Source organism: Salmo salar, chromosome 06, assembly GCF_965601325.2.
Source record: "Salmo salar chromosome 06, fSalSal1, whole genome shotgun sequence".
Lineage (NCBI taxonomy): Eukaryota > Metazoa > Chordata > Actinopteri > Salmoniformes > Salmonidae > Salmo > Salmo salar.
Window position 1 is genome coordinate 42,716,611 of NC_138296.1, and position 18,529 is coordinate 42,735,139.

Below are 18,529 nucleotides of genomic sequence, written 5' to 3' on the forward strand. Positions count from 1 at the left end.
GTCATGAATCTTGCCCTGAAGAAAGAACTGAGCAATTTTTCAAAAGTCAAAATTGGCTATATCATAAAAATTCATGAAAACAAAATATATAAGGTTAGACATTAGGGTTAGCAGTGTGGTTAAGGTTAGGGTTAGGTTTAAAATCAGATTTTATGACTTTGTCGCTGTGCCAGCTAGTGACCATGCTGCAGAGCTGCCTCCAGGGCAAGATTCATGACAATAAATGCCAACCTGCAAAGCACAATCCAAGCATGTATTGCTGTAAAACTTTGTCCATAGACTGCTGACAGGGAAAGGAAACCAATATGTCATTTCTAATTTGGGTGAACCGTCCCTTTAAGTGTATTTGGCTTTTGAGGTTATGTGAATATTTCAGCAGTGAAGGGGTAGTATTCAGCACATCAAAAAAAGCAGGGAACACAGTTATTGCTTTTCTTGAAAGATCACTATAATTTCACAAAATGTAAGGGTCACCTAATACATATATGTATTCGATTTGTTTGTAGGTTAAAACAGCACTTCTATTTGAAATTTGTGAGGAATGATTGGAAATAACACAGGTATTCGTTATGAAAGTGTATCTTTATATCTCAGATAAGATTTCAGCATCTGAAAGTGACTGGAACGCGTCCAATAGATAAGGAGTCAGGAGATTGTTAGCAATTGAAGTACCATTTGAAAAAAGCTATTTCCTTTTCTCTCAGACATGACGTAACTGTCTCCAGAGAATCTCAGGTGTTACCAGATTACAGTGCATTCTGAAAATATTCAGACCACTTGAATTTTTCCACATTTTGTTACATTACAGCCTTGTTCTAAAATGGATTAAATAAATAAAAAATATCAACCAGATTTCTTTATGTTACCTTTATTTAAATAGGCAAGTCAGTTATGAACAAATTCGTATTTACAATGACTGCCTACCCTGGCCAAACCCGGACGACGCTGGGCCAATTGTGCACCACCCTATGGGACTTCCAGTCACGGCCGAATGTGATGCAGCCAGGATTCAATCCCGGGACTGCAGTGACCCCTCTTGCACTGAGATGCAGTTCCTTGGACCGCTGCGCCACTCGGGAGCCCAGATGGTCACTCTGACAGAGCTCTAGAGTTCCTCTGTGGAAATGGGAGAACCTTCCAGAAGGACAACCATCTCTGCAGCACTCCACCAATCAGGCCTTCTTGGTTATCGTGGCCAGACGGAAGCCACTCCTCAGTAAAAGGCACATGACAGCCCACTTGGATTTTGCCAAAAGGCAACTAAAGACTTTCAGACTAAGAGAAACAATATTATCTGGTCTGATGAAAACAATGTTGAACTCTTTGGCCTGAATGCCAAGTGCCACGTCTGGCAGAAACCTGGCACTATCCCTACGATGAAGCATGGTGATGGCAGCCTCATGCTGTGGGGATGTTTTTAGTGGCAGGGACTGGGAGACTAGTCAGAATCGAGGCAAAGATGAACGGAGTAAAGTACAGGGAGATCCTTGATGAAAACCTACTCCAGAGTTCTCAAGACCTCAGACTGGGGTGAAGGTTCACCTTCCAACAAGACAATGACCCTTAGCACACAGCCAAGACAACGCAGGAGTGGCTTTGGGACAAGTCTCTGAATGTCCTTGAGGGACCCATCCAGAGCCCGGACTTGAACCCGATCAAACATCTCTAGAGAGACCTCAAAATAGCTGTTCAGCAATGCTCCCCATCCAACCTGACAGAGACAACATTTCTAAACCTGTTTTTGCTTTGTCATTAGGTGGTATTGTGTGTAAATTGATGAGGGGAAAAAAACGATTTAATCAATTTTAGAATAAGGCTGTAATGTAAGAAAATGTGAAAAAAGTAAAGGGGTCTGAACACTTTCCGAATGCACTGTATATAACACACTGACTTCTGCATGTGATATCATGTTCTCTATTTCAGAAATTAAAACTGAAATACTAGCCCTTGCACGCTTCAGCAGCCATACAGATAATACCATATGCAAAAGGAAAACTAATATCCTTGAATAATTTATCTGTAATACACACCTTCCATCTCCTGTTACTAATTCTGATAGAGTGAAAGAGGCCTCTTATAAGTGTTGAAATGAAACTCGGTGTAAACCAGACGACAATGTATCTTAGGTAAGACTAAAAACACATGTACATTTGCACATTTGTGTTAATTAAAACAGTAAGTAATGTATACTCTGTTCAAATTCGACTCCATATGCTCATTGAAACTGTTAAAGCATTTTGTCTCGGGCTCCTCTGGTTTAAAAAAGGAATAATGATAGATAATGATATTTAAAATAATTTGCATGTGGGCTGCAAAGACTTCTAGATTAGACTATGTTTAAATGTATTCATAAATATTAGCCTATAAAATATTCAGATTCGACTTAAAATAGTATTTATATTACCCTGCATATAGAACTTTCAGAAAGTATTCACACCTCCTGACTTGCTTCCCATTTTGTTGTGTAACAGCCTGCATTTAGACTTTTTTGGCAGTGACCTACACACAATAATTCATAATGTCAAAGTGGAATTATGTTTTTATGAATTTTTATCAATTTAAAATGAAAAGCTGAACTGTCTTGAGTCAATAAGTATTCAACCCCTTTGTTATGGCAAGCCTAAATAAGGTCAGAAGTAAAAATGTGCTTAACAAGTCACATAAGAAATTGCATGGACTCACTCTGTGTGCCATAATAGTGTTAAGCATTATTTTTTTATGACTACCTCATCTCTCTATCCTACACATACAATTATCTGTAATGTCCCTCAGTCGAGCAGTGCATTTCAACCACAGAGTCACTCACAAAGACCAGGGAGGTTTTCCAATGCTTCGCAAAGAAGGGTACCTATTAGTAGATGGGTAAAAAAAAGCAGACATTGAATATCCCTTTGAGCATGGGGAAGTTATTAATTACACTTTGGATGGTGTATCAATACACCCAGTCACTACCAAGATACAGGCGTCCTACCTAACTCAGTTGCCAGAAAGGAAGGAAACCCTCAGGGATTTCACCATGAGGCCAATGATGACTTTAAAACAGGATGGATCAACAATATTGTAGTTACTCCACAATACTAACCTAATTGAAAAGAATGAAGCATGTACAGAATAAAATATTCCAAAACATGCATCCTGTTTGCAACAAAAGCAATTTACTGTTTGTCCTGAATACAAAGTGTTGTGTTTGGGGCAAATCCAATACAACACATTACTGAATATCACTCTCCATATTTTCAAGCATAGTGGTGGATTTATCATGTTATGGGTATGCTTGTAATCGTTAAGGACTGGGGAGTTATTCAGTATAAAAAAGAAATGGAATAGAGCTAAGCACAGGCCAAATACTAGAGGAAAATCTGGTTCAGCCTGCTTTCCACCAGACACTGGGAGATGAATTCACCTTTCAGCAGGACAATAACCTACAACATAGGCCAAATCTACACTGAAGTTGCTTACCAACCTACAGTAAATGTTCATGCGTGGCCGAGTTACAGTTTTGACTTAAATCTACTTGAAAATCTATGACAAGACCTGAAAATGTTTGTCTAGCAATGATCAACAACCAATTTGACAGAGCTTGAATAATTTTTTTAATAACAAAAGGCAAATGTTGCACAATCCAGGTGTGGAAAGCTCTTAGAGACGTACCTACAAAGAGTCACAGCTGTAATTGCTGCCAAAGGTGCTTCTACAAAGTATTGACTCGGGTGTGAATACTTGCTCCTAATGGTTGCGATTAGCCAATGTTATTAGAGGCAATTTGTATCAGAAATCTGAGTCTAACATGAAGGTGTTCTTTGATTGCTTAGTCAAGGGCTAATTATGTTGACTTGATAAGCGTTTTGTTGTTGGAGGCTTTGAATGAATTTGAAAAATAACACTTACGAGTAGTTAACATATTTCCTCAGTGTGATACTGTTAATGGACTCCCTTTTACTCCTCTGTAAATCCCCTGTCAATATCAATCTTCATCCAATGCATCGAAAACTAGGGACTCATATCTCCAGGAAGGTATGGTACTTTTGACAGCAGAAATAATAGGATGGGTAGTGTCATCAGAGATTATTCTGGAAAGAACTGATAAGTATGGAACCATTGCTTTAGGGCTTTATGGAAAATAAGATAAACCAGGCCCTCTTTGAAAGCATCCAAGCATCAGCTTCACTCTGCCTTTAATCTAGCCAGGCTCCAGGTTTTTAAAGGAATATCTGATTTGAAAGTGCACTGTCAGGGAGAGAGCACATACCCAACCTTAGGGTTCGCCCAAATTAATTCAGTAAGATGAATCTTTTTTTGCAGTAATTTACAGTATGAAATGTACCTTGCTAGTAGTAGTATATGTACAGATATTTAACAAGGAAGTCTAAATAAATAGTTTGGTCTAAGATGTTCCTCTATGGCCAATTCAGATTTCTATTCATTGTGTTTACCGCTTTTAACCTTATGCTAAATGAATCATTGATAAAGTGAAACTTTACACAGTTCAATAATTAGTCAGCAAATGCCTTTCTTCCACCATACCACATCCAGGGAAATTAATGAGGTTTTACTGGCAAAACTTTCAAAAGGTAATTTAAATCATGTGGCCTATGTCTCTAAGCACTAAATGTCTTATTAATGAACTACTATTACGTGTCGACAGCTAGTTGTGTGAGGAGAAGCACTGTGTGTGCACTACTGTACACTGTCAAAATCTCTTAAGCACTTACAACCCTCACATTATCCATTGTCAAATCGTAAAGAACTGGTGGTGCAGAGCTGAGTCACTTCTTTTGAATTGTGAGTCTCAAAGTGGGGATATGCCAACTAGGCTGCACAATGGCTGTACATCATAGGCCGGTCTGATCATCATTCATTTGAATTCACAAGGTTATTTTAATGGGGAAAAAACGAATTGGAATATATAAGTTGCATTAAGGCTGCAATGGGCTAAAACAAACGTTCATTTTGTCTCGTCAAATCCTTCCCCACAAGGGAAGATATGGTTATTTTCTCCCAGCCAGCCTCTCCGTCATCCCCCACCAAAGTTAAGAGATGGAAGCCAACGAGTTTCCCCTGGACATGGTGGAGAGCGCATTAATCAGCTGTAGACAGAGCGTGACTAAGGCTCAGAGAAGAAAAGTTATGAAAAGTGGAAAAAGAGAGAAAACACCGAAAGTTCCTCTCCACTCTTCAGAGATGTAGCTAATGTTTAATAGGATGTGGGTGATCAAGTACAGAGTATACAGGATCTACAGTGCACTTCCAAATGAGATCTCCACTGGCAAAGCTCAAAGCTCAAATGGATGGTATAATTACTAGGTCGTGTCCATATTTTACCTTTATTTAACTAGGCAAGTCAGTTAAGAACAAATTCTTATTTTCAATAACGGCCTAGGAATATAAAACTCTTAAGAGAAGACGAAAAGCTAACAGATGAAGGATGTGATGATATTCAGAAGATTACATACAGTATAGCTAGCTATACAGCCTCACTTAAAAAGCTTTTCAAAAATATCAAATTCCACTGTGTGATATGATGTTTGCACTTCATAGATTTGCTTATAGCTAATTTGATTGGATGTGCTTAAGTCAAGATCAGGTCTAAATTAATCGGAAAATCCCTTTCACTTTCTATGAAGCAAAAAACACAACTGTCCTAAAGTAAATCAGTCAATCTCGATGCATTTGCTGCCTTATGCAAAGGTATCTATCCATGAGCAAGTCTATTAGGTTATTATTACCAAAGGGGCGTCTTGGTCTGTGATGTATGAGTGTCTCGATCTTGTAGGGTTGAATCCCTCCACTCCAGTTAAAGAAGATGGATGTCAATGGATGTTGCAGAAGGAGCCAGGACCTGCTCATTAATACAAGGCACTGCAACCAGAGTGAAGCCCCAATGACAAGCAGGGAGAGCGAGTGAGCCAACCATCAAATGAGCGCTGTGCAAAGGCAGGTCACAGGGACCGCCAGTCAACACAAGTGGCAGGTAGAAAGAAGGGGAATCGCTGAGCGCGCCATATGTTGGAGCAGGATTAAACCATATTGCTCATTAAGATATAAAAGAGTGAGCAAATCAAAGAGCCTTCACACCGCAGACAGGAGAAAATAAGAAGAGTACCCACACAGGTCACATGACTTTTTGTTCGAGGAACTTTTGCTTCTGGTGATAATGAGCACGCCTGTCTCCTCTCCACATCTCGGTCCTCATTTTTTTTTTTTCACCAAACAAAGACTCTTCTGATCATAGATGAGTACAAACGAGAAGAAGCTGGGGGGGGGAAATCAATGGCTCCATTCTTGTGGAAGATAAACAGCTTTTAGGCTTTAATTATGTCCCCCTTGTAGCTTTATTAATTTGCTTACAACTCAATTCAGAGGTGAGGGCTCCCCTGCAAATACTTACAATAGATGAAATGCTTTTCCTTTCTAAAAAGACATTAAACAGTACAGTATATTAGGGATAGCTCAGGTCAGTACACGTTCTAACAACATTGCCCGCAGATATGCACAGGTCATGTTCTGTAGGCTACTACACAAAAACAAACACTGAGCATCACACTTCTCTTTAGGAAATCAGGAAATTAATTACATTGTATAATATCTGACCCACTTACAACGATAGCAATTACAGTAAATGCAAGTGTTCACAGTTAAAGTGCTATGAGTGTAAAGGACTGTCCCCAGGAAAATGCAATGGCTGACACGTTGGTAAACATAGCAAGGAAACTATCCGATCTACTGTCTAGCAGACAGGTTGAAAACACTTCCTCAATGCAGAATCTCTCCACTATCAAGACAACCTCTCTATCGACTATCAATCAATACACCTGCAATTATGAGTCTGAGATGGTGCTTAATGCCATAAACAGAAACATTGTCAAAATATAAAAACCAAAGGCAAATGTTCTCATTCTCTGTTGTTATAATCATAATTGTATTGTTGGCTTAAACCAATGGGTTGTTGAGCACCCTCCTAGAACAGCTACTACAGACCTTTTATTATTGTGGTGTGTAAGTGATAATATATCAAACACTGCAATCATAGACTTGATTTGGACCCTACAGGAGTCCATTTGTGATTTCTGAGGCACTTGTTCTTTCCTTCCTGGGCTGAAGCCTCTCTGATGCAAATGCCAAAATCTACTCTTCAAGTCCGTCCAACAATCAGACACACACCGACTGGGGGTCCAGAAGGTGTCACTGATTGCAACGCAGACAGTGTAGTGATTGGAAGAAATTACACCTTTTTGAGGATGATCACGATAACTATTAATTCACTCTGAATGTATGTTGGATAAACCAGCCTGGCCTCAGAGCCATACGAAGCATACTATACGTATGTCTGAGCACCTCCAAGACATATGATACCTACTAATGGTGTAGTTACTTTAGAAAGAAACGAAAGTAGGGAGATTGGTCGAGGAGGATGGGTGGGCGTAATCCGCGACCATCTAACAATCCAAAGGTTGTGTGTTCGAGTCTCGTCGGGGACAAGTGTAACATTATATTTAACCCTTATTCTAAACTTAACCCAATTCACCTAATCTGCTAAGTCAATTCCCCTAACCTTTGTCATTTAGTTCCCCTAACTTTCCACGTAAATTATCCTAACCTTTGTCGTTAGTTCACCTAACCACCAAAGTAAATTCTCTCTGTAATTCTCCTTCGTTGTTAAATCCTTCAAGACGTAAGTTACATCATCCAATTCGTATGCTATTGTATGACCAGGTAAGTTGTGTGATACTATACGTCCTCTAATACGTATGATATAGTGTAACTGCTATTCCGTTCATAATGTATGTAACGAAACATATCCAACAAAGTGTCACAGATTTACATACAGAACAATATGAATTGCCGTGAGACCAGTAGTCAAAATTGAATTAGTTTGACTATTACTGTTTAGGACCAGGAAATCACACATTATATGGCTATCATTACTACTTATGCATTCAACAATGCTAGCAACGTCATTGTCTTGGCAAAACCCCATATTCATTGTTGGTCACAATATTTTCTTCCTTATGCGAGGAAAAATGGAGGATGACTTTGACATCTTAGAACAGATAGATCTTTGGTTTGTATGGCAGCTAGCTATCTCTGAAGCATCCTGCAGATCAGAAATGGCTTTCTATTGAATAATATACTGTATTTGTGCAATGATGAATGCAATTCACTGTGACTTGGGGTAGGTATCCAACTGAGATATCTATGGTTCTGTATAGAATGAAAGCATGAATTAACATATCAAACCAAATTTGAATACATTTTGTTGCTATTTACATAGTAAATACACTTTTTGTGGTGCGAATAAGATTCAAGCAAAGAAGAAGAGACTCTGGGGTTTGAGTTGATTGCAATCCATGCTGAAATTGCAACACACAATAAAGACTAATGACTGCCTGGGCCATCTCCAGGATCTTATGTACAGTTGAGGGACATCTCTAAATTTCCCTCTTTAGTCTACAGTGCCTACTTTACGTCAACCCTGATTCTCTATTCTCTCATTTCTATTTGCTACTGAAATCTGCTCACACCATCAGCATATAATATGAAGCAAAATGGAGAGAGCTTGTCAACAAAGACAGCAGTTTGAGTCACTCAGGAAATGAGAATACTGTGCATTTCACTGCTTAAAACTCTCATCTTTGAAATGGTTGTATCCTCTTAAGTGACACAGCTCCCTCTGTGCAAATAAATGTTACCATAAAGCTGCCTTTCCATAGCGATAAGTACGGTTGCTCTTCCTCTCAGTTCTCCCCTTCATTTTTATATGGAAATCCGACATCAGAGTCTGGCAATAGAACTGCTGTGGGGTAGGAATGATATGGAGGATCAGAGGGACATGAATAGAACATTTGCCTACAGTATATTAATTGTCACATAACTAGTATAGTTTTATTTGTCACTGGACAGAGTAGTTTGAAAGAGATAGCTCTCCCAAATTACTAATTTGTTTCCTTATATGTGTGACACTACCAGTCAAAAGTTTTCGAACATCTACTCATTCAAGGGTTTTTCTTTATTTTTACTGTTTTCTACATTGTAGAATAATAGTGAAGACATCAAAACTATGAAATAACATATTTTATATTTGAGATTCTTCAAATAGCTACTCTTTGTCTGGATGACAGCTTTACACACCCTTGGCATTTTTCAAACCAGCTTCATGAGGTAGCCACCTAGAATGCATTTCAATTAACAGGTGTGTCTTCTTAAAAGTACATTTGTGGAATTTATTTCCTTCTTAATGCATTTGAGCCAATCAGTTGTGTTGTGACAAGGTAGGGGTGATATACAGAAGATAGCCCTATTTGGTAAAAGACCAAGTCCATATTATGGCGAGAACAGTTAAAAAAAGCAAAGAGAAGCGACAGTCCATCATTACTTTAAGACATGAAGGTCAGTCAATACGGAACATTTCAAGAACTTTGAAAGTTTCTTCAAGTGCAGTCACAAAAACCATCAAGCGCTATGATGAAACTGGCTCTCATGAGGCCCGCCACAGGAATGGAAGACCCAAAGCTACCTCTGCTGCAGAGGATAAGTTCATTAGAGTTACCAGCCTCAGAAATTGCAGCCCAAATAAATGCTTCATAAAGTCCAAGTAACTGACACATCTCAACATCAACTGTTCAGAGGAGACTGTGTGAATCAGGCCTTCATGGTCGAATTGCTGCAAAGAAACCACTACTAAAGGACACCAATAAGAAGAAGAGACTTGTTTGGGCCAAGAAACACGAGCAATGGGCATTAGACCGGTGGAAATCTGTCCTTTGGTCTGGAGTCCAAATTGGAGATTTTTGTTCCAACCCACCGTGTCTTTGTGAGACGCAGTGTGGGTGAACGGATGATCTCTGCATGTGTATTTCCCACTGTAAAGCATGGAGGAGAAGGTGTTATGGTGTGGCGGTGCTTTGCTGGTGACACTGTCTGTGATTTATTTAGAATTCAAGGCACAATTAACCAGAATGGCTACCACAGCATTCTGCAGCAATACGCCATCCCATCTAGTTTGCGCTTAGTGGGACTATCATTTGTTTTTCAACAGGACAATGTCCCAACACACCTCCAGGCTGTGTAAGGGCTATTTGACCAAGAAGGAGAGTGATGGAGTGCTGCATCAGATGACCTGGCCTCCACAATCCCCCGACCTCAACCAAATTGCGATGGTTTGGGATGAGTCGGACCACAGAGTTAAGGAAAAGCAGCTAACAAGTGCTCAGCATATGTGGGAACTCCTTCAAGACTGTTGGAAAAGCATTCAAGTTGAAGCTGGTTGAAAGAATGCCAAGAGTGTGCAAAGCTGTCATCAAGGCAAAGGGTGGCTATTTGAAGAATCTCAAATATAAAATATATTTTGATTTGTTTAACACTTTTTTGGTTACTACATGATTCCATATGTGTTATTTCATAGTTTTTATGTCTTCACTATTATTCTATAATGTAGAAAATAGTCAAAATGAAGAAAACCCCTTGAATGAGTAGGTGTTCTAAAACTTTTGACCGGTAGTGTAGACAAATTTCAGCCTGATGCACCTCCTTATCGGAGTCCAGGGTTTGCCTTTGCCTAAAATACCAGTGTTTCTCTGTGGCCATTTGCTGCAGCAGATTCCTTATACCTGTGAAGGTTGACTGACACAAAGCACTCTAATATCACCTAGTATACACTGTGCAAGAAAATGTGATGAATACAAAGGATGAAACAGCTCTTTTGGATTTCCTCACATCTTTGTAGGATACTGTATTGTAGAATGTCATGCTGCCTTTCTTTCCCTGAATAAGAAGGTAGATACTCACATATTGTCTGTGGTTAAAAGGAACAAGAGTTTCCCCACTTTAGGGAGACAACATACAGGAATCAAATAGATTTCTGTTTATACTTGGCAACCAGTTCCAACACCTACATAATCATTGTTTATTTCCCCACTGCTCATTGATATTATTTTGTGTTTGCTATTTTAGTCAGTTACCTTAGAGACAGACACGACTAACTTTTGGTGGCCAGTCATTTTGGGGTGATTCAGAGTTCAAAATACAGGTATGTGGCTCTTAGAGCAAATCTGCTCTGTCTGGGGAATAACAAGCTAATTGCTTCAAAGTGTTGATGGAGCAATCATTACTTCTTGGCTAGTAAACATTTGTCATAGCTAACCTCTACCACTGAATGTTTGGGCCAGCCGCTCTACCCTCTGCCTCATCATCACATACCACTGTGCTCCTGGGCACTTGTGAGAACAGATCCGACCCATGTAGATATTAATGCACTGTCAGACTACTTCACAGTGGCTGCACTCAGGACAGAGGATCATCAGTCTTACACCAGGCTTTGCAAATTCTTCAATGACCTCCTTCGGCTTGCGGCATTTCAAGAGTTTTCCCCAGTAGCTAATCTAACTTGTTCAGTCAACCCTACCAACTCTGCATAATTCTCTAACTTTTTCAAATGCAGCGGCGACTGTATGTTTACAGATAGGAATATAAACAAAATTGTAATAATATTGGTTTACTTCAAGGCAACTTACCACATGAGACATATAATGTGTATTATTATAAACTGTTTGATCCCTGAATGCTGATTGGCTGAAAGCCGTGGTATATCAGACCGTATACCACGGATATGACACAAAATTGCTTGTTTACTGTTCTAATTACGTTGTTAACCAGTTTATAATTGCATCAAGACACCTTGGGGATAGTGATACATGGCCAACATACCATGGCTAAGGGTTGCATCCAGGCAATCCGCACTACGTCGTGCCTAAGAAAAGCCCTTAGCCGTGTTATACTGGCCATATATCACTAACGCCCAAGGTGCCTTAATGCAATTATAAACTGGTTAACGTCGGCTTTCAGCCAATCAGCATTCAGGGATCAAACAGTTTATAATAATACACATTATATGTCTCATGTGGTAAGTTGCCTTGAAGTAAACCAATATTATTACAATTTTGTTTATATTCCTATCCGCTGCGTTTGAAAAAGTTAGAGAATTATGCAGAGTTGGTAGGGTTGACTGAACTATCTGGTATATAATTTAGCAATAAGGCACGGGGGGTGTGGTATATGGCAAATATTGCCTGGATACAACCCTTAGCCGTGGTATATTGACAAAACATGCATTTTTACTGCTCTAATTACGTTGGTAACCAGTTTAAAATAGCGATAAGGAACCTCAGCGGTTTGTGATATATGGCCAATATACCACGGCTAAGGGCTGTGACCTAGCACTCCGCATTGCGTCGTGCTTAAGAACAGCCCTTAGCCGTGGTATATTGGCCATAAACCACACCCCTCTGGCCTTATTGCCTAAATATACCACACCCCCCCGGGTCTTATTGCTTAAGTATGCGTTGCTGACTACAATACTCCTATCCTTTCCCTCAATATACCATTCTACCATTCTGCTCTGTCACTGTAAACACATAACTCTGGACTTAGTGAACTTTTATATAGCCTTTGACTCCCTCCGTTTTTGTTGTCAGATTAACATTGGAACATTAATATACATTGGAACAAATGACAAGAGGCCCTTGCAAGGATTCTTAGCCACAGGCCCAATTGGACAGCTGACATATGCTCAACACTAAAGCAAATGAAGAGTAGTTGGATACATTGTCAGGAGACATTAGACTCTCTGCTACACTAACAGCACTCCTTGACACATTTAACAACATCATCGACATAAAAGTGCAGGAAAATCAAACACAACAAAACAACAACAAATAATTGTGTTGTATTGTTTTCCTGCACTTTTATGTCAGAATCCAGACATGTTGCAGTCAAAAACAAACCAAAAATGTTCTATTTTTCAGTGATTAAACAGAGACAGGAACTACATCAACAACTGTCAACAACTGCGAGTCATACTTCAAGACCAGGGCTACATTTATGATTTGGGGTAGAGAGAAATAGCTTGATAAGATAAGGCTTCGTTCACTGTTGCTGGGCAGATGAGGTGTGTACAGACAGCTTTTCTTCCACAGTAATTGCCTTGAAACAAGCCTGCCACTATTTGGGGAATATCACAGATCCACTGTTGTGAGGAGCTGCACTCACAACATGGCCAGCAGCTGTACTGTACTACCGTGCATATACTTTTCTTTGAAAGCTAAGTACGACGGGGCCTGTTCGGTACTTGGAAAATCAATGTTCCACAACAATGTCCTGCAAAAGATGCTGTCTAGTCACTTTTAAGATCCCATGGCATTTATTGAGGGAGAATGGATTGGCACAATTTCTCATTCCTCACTTCTCTAATGAGATTCCCTATGTATGGTGAGCGTTCTGGCATAAAATGGTGGACTTGTATCAAACAGGTGGTTCCTACACATTTAAAACTGAAATATCCTTCCATGACAAAAGGCTATGTTTAGGCTCTTTGTGGAAAATTAAAAGATTACATTTAGCAAAGGATTATCCATTGTGAATGTCTTGTTACAATAGGAGCATTATGCAGGAAAGTTGGGGACAAAAGGTCCTTATCGAAGAACATAAGTCATTACTATTCCATCAGCCAGGTAAAGAAGCATAATTGAAAGAATATTCCACAACAGACTAATTATAGGGGCAATGTGAAAATTCTACACTTCCAATCTGATAATTGGATCTTAACGGTTGAACGTAAATAATATTCAAATGAGGGGTATGGCCTTCATACTGTATGGGGTTGAAATAATTCGAAGTAGTTTATGTATGCGTGTTGGCTTGCAATTAAGTGAATAGAGTCATCCACTCATCCACTGGGGATTTATGCATACCTTAGCTTAACTTTGCTTTTAGCATTGTTGCTGTAGTCTACCTAGGCACTTCTGTAGTAGCTGTAGAGTTACAGGAGCCAGAGCAACCAACACAGTTTAGGTTTTAATATATTTTTATTGACTCATTGAATGTGTAGCTAAGGTATAGCTAGCAGTGGGTGACATTCACTTTTAATCAGAACCAAAAATGACAGTAGCGTTCACTCAATTTCACAGTTGAAATCAAAAGGTGTGCTCTTGTGTAGAGCTAGCTATGAATTAGATGAATATGAAATGCAAACTATGATTTTGAGTAAACCTTTAATCTATGAGGCAGGGGACAAAAAGGTACACGAAAACAACATGAGAGAAAGCAAAAAACAAAGGGATACATAATGAATCCACAGAAGGATGACATGAAAACCAACCTTAAATAGTATTTTCATTTGCAAATCATTAGTAATCCCCACATACTGGGCCCTATTCAAGCCATTTGGCAGTCTCAATTCTCTCTGGGGCACTCCATGTGCATACTAAGGCAGGCATATCAACTATCTAGCCCGAAATCCCTTTCACTATGAGTTCAACAGTTGGACAGTTAATGGAACATAAACACTCTGTATGACACTTGCAAATGAAAATCCATTTTGCCCCCAGTCACCTTCAAGTACACTCTTCGGGAAAAAAGGTGCTATCTAGAATCTAAAAGAGTTCTTCAGCTGTCCACATAGGATAACCCTTTGAAGAACCCTTTTGGTTCCAGGTATAACCCTAGTGGGTTCCATGTAGAACCCTTTCCCCAGAGGGTTCTATATGGAACCCAAAAGAGTTCTACCTGGAACCAAAAAGGGTTATTCTATTGGGACAGCTGAAGATCCCTTTTGGTGTGTTTAAAAAAAAATAATTAAAATAAAAAGAAAAATTTAAAAATAAGTTCTCATTCCCATTCCAGTCCCTCTGCTTTGACCAGGAAGCAAATCTGTGTTGTACAGTGTCCATATTAAGACAGCATCATACATCATTGGATGTTGACTCAACACATACAGAGTCCATGATATCAACAGGTTCATAGCCTATTGTCTGCAAGTAATGGCCCTTATTATATGTCAGACATAAAAATCAGTGTGTGAATCTGACACCATCACTGTATCCATTATTGTACTTACCACCTGAATGCCCCATTTCTCCAATGACATAATATTCGTATTTGTTCCACAAAGCGAAAGATGCAGCATTTTCCCTGGTCCTGTCTGGACATCTAATTGATTGCTGTTGCGGGAGGGATGACAGATAGTATTGGAGCTGTCAGCTTCTCTGATGTCTTGCCCCTATTTGTGATGTGAGGCCTGATCTTTGACTATCCGTCATCAGGGACAGCTGTTTGCCCATATCTTTCAGGCCCCATTAATCAATGTTCAACAGTGTAGAAGATGGTTATTTGTGTTGGAGGCTAGTTTTAGTGTATTCAAATACTGCAGATTACCCAAATCCAAGTTTTAGGGGATTGAAACTATTGATTATTATAATTTTCCAATAAGCTACAATGAAACCTATAAACACCTCCCCTTTCCAATAAACTGTAATCAACAGAGGCGTCGTAAAAGTTCTTAAAGAATGAATGTGCATCATTCATTAAAATGACAATTGAACAGGTTAAGAGGTAGGCTTAGATACCCTATGCGGAAAAATAGACATATTTTAAAATAGACATAGAATTAGGCATAATGATTATGACTCTAGATTGCAGAAAAAGTATGTTTCAGGGAATTGAAAACATTTCAAATTCCCCAGCCCCCTCAGGGCCAACAAGATGGCGCCGACAGACATGGTCGTCTTGTTTCTAGCTCAAAGGTAACTGTGCAGTATTTTTATGCCGGGTGCTACACCAAAACGTTGACGCCCGAGAAGTGGGGTCCTATTCAGGCTCAGGCGGCAAACAAACCATCCACCGCTTCCGAGTATATTACTCGGTAACATTCAGTCCCTGGACAACAAAGTAGACGAGCTCAGGGCAAGGATCTCCTTTCAGTGAGACACAGGGGACTGTAACATACTCTGTTTTACGGAATCATGGTTCTCTCCGGATATATTGTCCCCGTCCATAAAGCCAGTGGAAAGAACGCGGACATGAAGAAAGTTGGAGAGGTATGTCTCATGATTAACAACTCATGGTGTGATTGTGGTAACGAACAGGAACTCAAGTCCTTTTCTTCTCCCAATCTGGAATACCTCACCATCAAATGGCGACCGTATTACCTCCAGAGAGAATTTTCTTTGGGTATTGTCACTGCCGTGTATATTCCCCCCAAGCCTACACTGCGACGGCTCTCAAGGAACTCCATTGGAAACCGCATATCCTGACGCATACCCATTCTTTGTAGCTGGGAACTTTAATGTAGGAAATCTGATGAAAACGCTCCCGAAATTCTATCAACATGTCTCCTGTACTGTACGCGTAGAGAACATGCTTGACCATTGTTACTTTCTTTTCCGGGATAGCTACAAGGCCCTCCACCACCCTCCCTTCGGGAAATCAGACCACGCCATCCTGCTCCTCAACGCCTATAGACAGAAACTTAAGCAGGAAGCATTCGTGGTAAGGAATGTTCAATATTGGTCTGACCAATCGGATTCTATGCTGCAAGACATTTTCCGGGTTGTCTCTGAGAATAGTATATACATATACACTGACTCGGTGAGATGGATTCATCAGGAAGTGCATAGAGGATTTTGTTCCTACTGTGAAGATTAGAACTTATCCAAATCAAAAACCATGGATAGATTTGCACAAAACTTAAAACACAAACCACCGCATTTAACCACTGCAAGGTGACTGGGAATATAGACCTGTTTAAACAGACCAACTATGACCGTAAGGCAATCAAAGAGGCAAAATGACAGTGCAGGGACAAAGTGGAGTCGCAATTCAACGGCTCAGACACAAGACGCATGTGGCAGCTGACTCCAGACAATAACGTATTATAAAGGGAAAGCCAGCCGCATTGCAGAAACCGACGCCTCACTCCTGGACAAGCTAAACACCTGCTTCGAGGAAAACAACACAAAGCCACCGACATGGCCCCCGCCGCTCAAAAGGATTGTGTGCTCACGATCTCCGTGGCTGACGTGAGTAAGACATTCATGCGTTAACCCTCGTAAGGCTGTCGGCCCAGACAGCATCCCAAGCCACGTCCTCAGAGCAGAGGATATATTGACACAGGTATTGTTAGGCCCGAAACAAAGTTTCCTCCAAACACTGGCTTCGAGGGCCTTATCACTTTTATACAACGGTTTCCCAACATATTCAAATAATGATTTACATATTTTCATTAAAACGTTATTTTGATGAATTTATTCATACTATTTCATCCTTCCACAGGAAATAGTCCCGAACACAAATCTAGGGTTGCTAACCAAGCCAGCTGACCTGTCACGGTTGTCGTCGGTGAATGAGGACCAAAACGCAGCAGGTACGTGAATGCTCATCTTGATTTTTAATTATCTTCAAAAATGAACATACAAAATAACAAAAACGAAAAACGAACAACTAACAAACAGTCTGGCAAAGCAAAGCTCAACACAGAACAATCACCCACAAATCACACACACAAATATATGGGACTCTCAATCAAAGGCAGATAGACAACACCTGCCTTCAACTGAGAGTCCCAACCCCAATTAACCAAACATAGAAACACACACACCAGACTAACCATAGACTACAAACACATAGACCATCAACCAAAAACCCGGAAATACTAAATCAAACACCCTTTACACAAACACACCACCCCGAACCACATAAAACAAATACCCTCTGCCACGTCCTGACCAAACTACAAAAACAATTAACCTTATACTGGCCAGGACGTGACAGTACCCCCCCCCCCCCTTAAAGGTGCTACCCCAGAAGCACCTTCACAAAAATAACCCCAAGCAACACCCCAAAAAAATTCCCCTTTTCTAAAGGGAGGGAAGGGAGGGTGGCTGCCGTCAACAACGGCACTGTGCTACACCCCCCCACCCCAACCCACCTATATCTGGAGGTGGCTCTGGTTCCGGCCGTTCCAGGCTGTCGGGCCACTCTGGCATCGCCGAGGGGCAGTCGGGCCAGTCTGGCATCGCCGAGGGGCAGTCGGGCCAGTCTGGCATCGCCGGGGGGCAGTCGGGCCAGTCTGGCATCGCCGGGGGGCAGTCGGGCCAGTCTGGCAGTTCGGGACAGTCTGGCAGTTCGGGACAGTCTGGGCAGTCTGGCAGTTCGGGACAGTCTGGGCAGTCTGGCAGTTCGGGACAGTCTGGGCAGTCTGGCAACTCGGGACAGTCTGGGCAGTCTGGCAACTCGGGACAGTCCGGCAGTTCAGGGCAGTCTGGCCACTCCGGCAGTTCAGGGCAGTCTGGCCACTCCGGCAGTTCAGGGCAGTCTGGCCACTCCGGCAGTTCAGGGCAGTCTGGCCACTCCGGCAGTTCAGCGCAGTCTGGCCACTCCGGCAGTTCAGCGCAGTCTGGCCACTCCGGCAGTTCAGCGCAGTCTGACCTCTCGGCGACTGTTGACTGGCGGGCAGCTCTGACGACTGTTGACTGGCGGGCAGCTCTGACGACTGTTGACTGGCGGGCAGCTCTGGTGACGACTGTTGACTGGCAGGCAGCTCTGGTGACGACTGTTGACTGGCGGGCAGCTCTGGTGACGACTGTTGACTGGCGGGCAGCTCTGGTGACGACTGTTGACTGGCGGGCAGCTCTGGTGACGACTGTTGACTGGCGGGCAGCTCTGGTGACTGTTGACTGGCGTGGCTGGGTTGACGCAC